This window comes from Amborella trichopoda, chromosome 5 (genome assembly GCF_054954075.1).
Source record: "Amborella trichopoda isolate Santa Cruz 75 chromosome 5, AtrichopodaSantaCruz75HAP2 v2.0, whole genome shotgun sequence".
In the NCBI taxonomy this organism is placed as follows: domain Eukaryota; kingdom Viridiplantae; phylum Streptophyta; class Magnoliopsida; order Amborellales; family Amborellaceae; genus Amborella; species Amborella trichopoda.
In genome coordinates this window covers 11,232,601-11,239,000 of record NC_142340.1, presented here as the reverse complement: position 1 = coordinate 11,239,000, position 6,400 = coordinate 11,232,601, and the positions used below count along the sequence as shown (strand labels likewise).

The following is a 6,400-nucleotide window of genomic DNA, read 5'->3' as shown; positions in this document are numbered from 1 at the left end:
CATCTTTTTTATCTTGCTCTTTCATAGTATGGTCCTTCATTAGTTATAGCCTATATGTATGAGAATCCATGATCATGCATAGTATCCATTGATTACTTTGCTTCAAATCCATCAAATAATTTAGTTTCAAAGCGTCACTCAATTTTCAGAACTTTTTCATCACGTTTTTACCTACGGGGTTTCATAATCTTTCCATACATAACTATTTTGGTGGTTCGAGGGATCACTGTGTGTAGTTTGGCTATTACTCTCTTGTTTTTTATCCGATTCGATTCAAACATTTTGCATTATGTTCTCGAACAAAATCCAATTGACCGTATGCTTTCAGTAGAGAGAGAAAGGTTTGTGAATCTGGTGACTTGTTCAAGCATCTCATCCTTTTGAATAGGTATAGAGAATTTATTGGTTGCCCATGCTCCATAATTGCATAAACCTTTGAAGCCCAAGCCATGGAGCTCCTCTCAGGCATCTCATTAAAAATGTCAGTTGCCTCTTCGATTCTTCCACAGCTAGAATACATATTTATTAGAGGCCCCCCTACTTTTGGTTCTAAATCCATTCCTTTCTTGATAAAATAAGGGTGAGCATGTTCTCCTACTACCAAAAGAGATTAGTTTGAGCACGATTCTATTACATAACAGGATGTGATATGGTGTAAATTTGCAAAAGATTGATGAACCTTTTTGAATAGTTAGAGAATCCTTTCATGGTCCCCTGTTCTTAAACAGGCTTGTATCAAGAAACCCCATAAGATTTTTTACCACGGAATTGAGTTACAAAGGTTCAAAGCTTGCTCGAGAAGACACAGTACAAGTTGATAAGGGTGTTAATAACCGGGACCTCCGATCCATAACCAATTCTAATAATGTTGCAGTGGATCTCTTTTCCCTTTTTGAGTTGACCTAAAGCAATGTAAGCCTGACAATAGCAATGAAGGTATACTCATTGGGAAATGTTATTACGTATTAATACTGCATTTCTGGGGTTTTTGCTTTGAAAACCCTGTCATGGGTTTGTATTTATGGGTTATTGGGTTTGCATATGAGAAATGGTATTAGCTTTTGATTGGCTTTGTAGAGGTTTTGTATTTCATCACCATTTCATTGTTCATCCTATATTTCTTTCCTAAAATTTGAAAATGGCTTTTATTCTTTTCTAGGTACTTGTGTATTGTAAATGGAATCAACCTTGTTATTGAGAAAGCATTACATAGAGGTAGTACCTATGCTACATAGACAAGGTCGCATATATGCTATGTTTTGCTGATTCAAGTTATACAAAAGTTCACCATTCAAGTACTTGGGTATTTTAAATGGCTTTTAAATTTGAAAATGGTTGTTATGCTTTTCTAGGTAGTTGGATATTTTAAATAAAATCAACATTGCCATGTCGAATGCTTCTACTAATGTGTTCTTGCCCACTAATTTTCATGTTTGCATGCTTTACCATCCACATGCTATTGCAAGAAAATTATGATATGTCAAATGTTAATTGCCTTATTATCCATGTGCCATTGTAAGCAAATTTTGAAATGTTACATGTTGTATGCCTTTTTTGTGTATTGAGATGTTGATCATGTCTATATAACTATGGATTGTTAATCTCTTCAAAATTTGCATAATGGATAATACTCTTTTCTCGTACACATTACTTTAAGAGTTAAGTTCACATTAATAAGGGTGTCACCCCTGTTGTCTACAATTGCTTCGAATATGGTTGATCCTATAATGGAAGCAATAAACTTTGAATAGTTAACAAATGGGCTATCTGGTCTACTAAGAGTGTTGTTATGTCTATATAAAGGTTTGAATACATATATTTATATACTTTGTCATTTTATGTAGGATCAGTTGAAAAATTTAGATGGATCTCACCGTTTCAAACTGTGTATCATCTCCCACTTACGCAATTGTATACAACATGGGTGACACCAATGAGCTCATGGAGCAGGCTCCTTATCTGGCAACCACTCCTAGAAAATTCACAGAAATGCAAGATGGAGAACTTGACTCCTCAACCAAAGGCTTAGAAACGAGTGTACCCCGTGTAGGAATGAAGTTTTCTTCCAAGGAAGATGCAATTGACTAGTATAAGGCTTATGCATTAGCCAAATATTTTTGCATCTGTAAGAGCACTACCCATAATAAAAAAATGTGAAAAGATTCATAGGGAAATTATTTGCTCTAAGGAAGTATTTCGCAAAGTGAAAGATCAGGTAAGTGGAAAGGAACTTCCTAAATCAAGGTGTGGATGTAAGGCTAAGCTGGGAATCACTAGAAAAGCGGACAATCACGATCCAGTCAGTCCAAGAAAAACTAGTCTAATTCGCATCCACCGAACATTGTCTAATGCCACAAAGTTGATGATAAATTCAATGAGTTCGGCAATGGTTAAGCCAAGACATATTTATGACATATTCATAAAGCAAGATGGAGTGATCGAGAATGTCACATATACATAAAATGACATCGAAAATGAAATTGCTAGTGCCAGAAGAAAACTAAGAGGAGAAGATGGCAATCTAATTATGCAATGGCTCTATAAAATGAAAGAATCAAATCCATCTTATTTTATAGATTGAAATTAGATGAAGACGATTCCATTCTCAGCATCTTATAGGTAGATGCGACATAGTTTCCTATCAATGCTTCTCTTATGTGGTTACATTTGATACCACATACAAAACAAACTCTTTTAGTATGTCCTTTGCACCCATACTTGGTGTAAAGCACCATTTAAATACAACCTTCTTTGGATTTGCACTCATATTTGATGAGAATGTATAATCATTTGTTTGGGTATTTGAAGATTGGTTAGAAGCAATGGGTAGACAACAACCGGGGGTTATTCTCACTGATCAAGACTATGCAATTTCAGCCGCAGTGGGACAAGTTTTTTACCAGACTGAGCACCATTATTGTAAGTGGCATATGTTTTTGAAAGTTAAAGAAAAATTATGTCATGTCTTGCGCATGCATCCTTCTTTTTCATATACCTTTAGGAGTTGTATATTTAGCCCAACAGTAGAAGAATTTGAATTGGTATGGAAATTAATGATTGAGAAATATGAGTTGCAAAGGGACAGCCGACAAATACAAGAAAAGAAGCTCGATCAGAGAGACGGAAGCCAGTGGAAAAGTCTAGGAAATGCACAGCTTTCCAGTACAGTGGGCATGACAGAAGAAATTGTCCATCATTCGCTCATGAAAAGTAGTAATTCATACCTTTAGATTCTTTTGAAATTTAATTGTATAAGCTTTTCAAACTAGAAGTTGCAAAACCCTTTAATTAGATCGTCTTTACCTCAAGATGCATGGGTATAACTAAAAGGATATCAAGTCATAAACATACTGTATCATATAATACATTATCTAGATTATCCATTTCCAAGTGATTATGAAATGTTTCGTATCATACATACACAAACTTTAAAATGCCTATGAGTGAATTTCTACATCATTCACTCCTAGGCTCATCACCATCCAAATTCATATTTGTGGTGTGCTATTACACACGTGCACACACACTCTTAAAAATGCGTATGAGTGAATTTCTACAATGTTTACTCATTGGCTCATCATTGGGTAAATTCCATCGGACAGCTACTTTTGTTTAGTAGTCTTTGAATGTTATTTGTAAGTACTTCTGAGACCTTCGGAAGACCCACAAGAAAAATTTTCCAGCAACAAGAGAGAGGTTTTCCATCATGGGTTGATAGAGAAGACAAATATTATGTTGATGGGGGAGGGGATGGAGAAGACAATGATCACAGGGAGCAGGAATGTTGTGGATGGCTTCTCCACCTTCAACTCTTCAACACTATGTAAGTTTCTCCCTCTGTCTCTCTCTGGTTTGTTAGCATTTCTTTCTTGATGGCGTTTTATAAAACAAGAAATAGATCTTGCAACAAAATTCATATTTTTTCAAGTATATATCTACTGAATGTACATCTGAATAGTTTTTTGAGAAATACTACTAGAACTAGACTGGCCATCAAATTAACAGTGAGGTTGAACGGTCTTAACCTGGTTGTAACAAGCAGCTTGATGTTCCAGAAAAACCAAACAAACTAAATTGAAAAAAATAATGATCGCTTATTGAAGATTAGAGAAATCAAGGAAAATTCATGAAAAATGATAAAATTGTAAGCTTGAGAATTTGTTTGTGAAAATGATTTACATAATATTCTTTAAGGTTTCACATTTTCCATTCTATGAAGTGCTGCGTATCTTTACATTTTCTAGTTAGTAGCTTTTTTTCCTAGAGTTTTGTATGATCACTGGCGACATGTTAGCAAAATCCAGCAATGAACTAAATTGCCTGGAGTTATAATTGGGATATTTATGCGTCAAAATTTACCATCTGATTGAAAGTATAATGAAATTACCATCTGTTCAAGAAAGCAAAAAATACCCAACTTAGTGTTACTTTCTTGAATATCAAAATCAACTACAGTTTCATTTGTGTGAAAGATTTTAATTGAACTTAATGGAGTAGGTATTGCTTTTAGAAACCAATTCACTTGACGCTCATGAAGTAGGTATTGATTTTATTGATATAGCAATATAACTTATATTTGCATATTTGATAACCTTGTCTGAAATTGGCCCCTTTTTTTTGTCCCCTTCTCTCAATTATTTTATCATTACAACTTAGACAAACCTAGGTTCTCTTTCATAAATGGAATTGTGCATATCTCGAGGTGCATTTTTTTTTGTCTTCTTTTCTGGTTTTTCTTTGATATAAGATTTCTCTTTTATATGTACGGGCCTTGGCATGCTTCAAAATTTAGCTTTAGAGAGGCTTGCTTGTATAGCATTTAAGCATTCTTTTTTATAACCTTTATGCTTGTTTTATCGGTAAGTTATTGAGATCAAGATTCTGCAATTTGAATCTCACCGTCTCTAGACTTTTTGTGCTTTTATAACTTTGAACTTCAGTGGCTACTTGATGTAAAATAGAGCAGCTAGTGGTATGTGGTTGGCTGTGTCTAAATTTCATCATCTCTGCATTGCAGCTCTATTTGGAGACGGCTTCATGGCCCGCGATCTCGCCTTTGTCAACACTACCGGCCCTGCCAAGCAGGAGGCAGTAGCCCTCCATGTCCAATCAAACTTCGCTGCTTTCCTGAGGGTCAATATCTCGGCCTACCAGGACACCCACTCCCTCCACCAGTTCTATAAAGACTGTCACATCTATGGTACTATTGACTTCATTTTCGGTAATGTGGCCACAGTATTGCAGAACTGTCAAATTTTTCCACTCAGACTGATGCCCAAACAGCAGAACATGATAACTGCTCAATGGCAGGTTTGAAACCACACCGGATACAGGATTTATTTTTCAGAATTGTACCATTCAAGTTGCTCCTGACCTAGAGACAATATCTGACTGATTTGGGAAGGCTATGGAGACCTCATGCTAGGGAAGTTATATTGCAATCATATTTAGGGGATGCCGCGAGCAAGGAAGGGTGGCATCTGGGGCGAAGGAGCTAATGCAACATACAGTGAAGTGTGTGGAGTCCCAGAATTGGGGGCCCGGGGTGGACACAAAGGGAAGGCTGAGGTGGGGGATTGAAGGTGGATGGGGAGGTGAAGAGAGAGGAGGTGTGGAGGTTCACGGCAGCAGAATTCATACAGGGGCAGTTGTGGCTCAAGGCCACCGCGGTGCCCTTCAAGGAAAGGCTGTGTGCAGGGTTTAAAAAATTGGTAATTCAGATCGGAATCGGCAGTCAGGGTAACCAATCCATTTTTTAAAACCTTACATGTGAGAAGTAAACAGAGAAAACGCTTAATGCCCTCTTTTCACTTTGCTTGCAGTTAAATGTAGTGTTTGATTATTTTGGTTCTCCAGTTATGAGAATTGTTACTGGTGGGCATGTAACTATGGAATAGTGATTTTGGGAATAAATGAAAGCAGCTTACTTTTCGCTCGCATAAAAGGTGGATGTATTCGTTTCTTTTTTGTGTGTTCCACGTTTGGTTTTGTTTTGTATCTTGCATGTTCCATATAAATCAATACTTTTATTGGGTGTGGTTTCTATCAGGTTGCAACCTTCAACAATCCAATTAAAGGCCACCTCCGAATTTTATCATAATATATAATTTTGGGGTAAAACAATCTTAGGATTATCTCAAAATCTATTTTTACATCTAATTATGAAATTTTAACTCTAAAAATAGTTAAAATCAAATAAATATATAAACATAGGAAAATCTTGAAAATGGACAGTCTAGATAATGTGTTGCAAGATACACTATTTTTAGAACTCGAAATCTTTTTTCTTTTTTCATATTCATACATCTCGATATCGAGATGGTCAATTATAGAGTTTTTCAACATTAAAACAACATTTTTCGATGGAATTTTGACATACATATTTAATTCTACATTTTAA

General features: G+C 35.8%; 1 long non-coding RNA gene across 1 annotated transcript; it reads left to right on the top strand.

The window, feature by feature from the left end:
- The first annotated feature begins 430 nt into the window (after positions 1-430).
- Positions 431-5,944, top strand: LOC148781955 (uncharacterized). Its single transcript, XR_016055989.1, has 2 exons — positions 431-3,823; positions 5,018-5,944. It is a non-coding gene; the product is annotated as an uncharacterized LOC148781955 (long non-coding RNA).
- Positions 5,945-6,400: the final 456 nt, after the last annotated feature.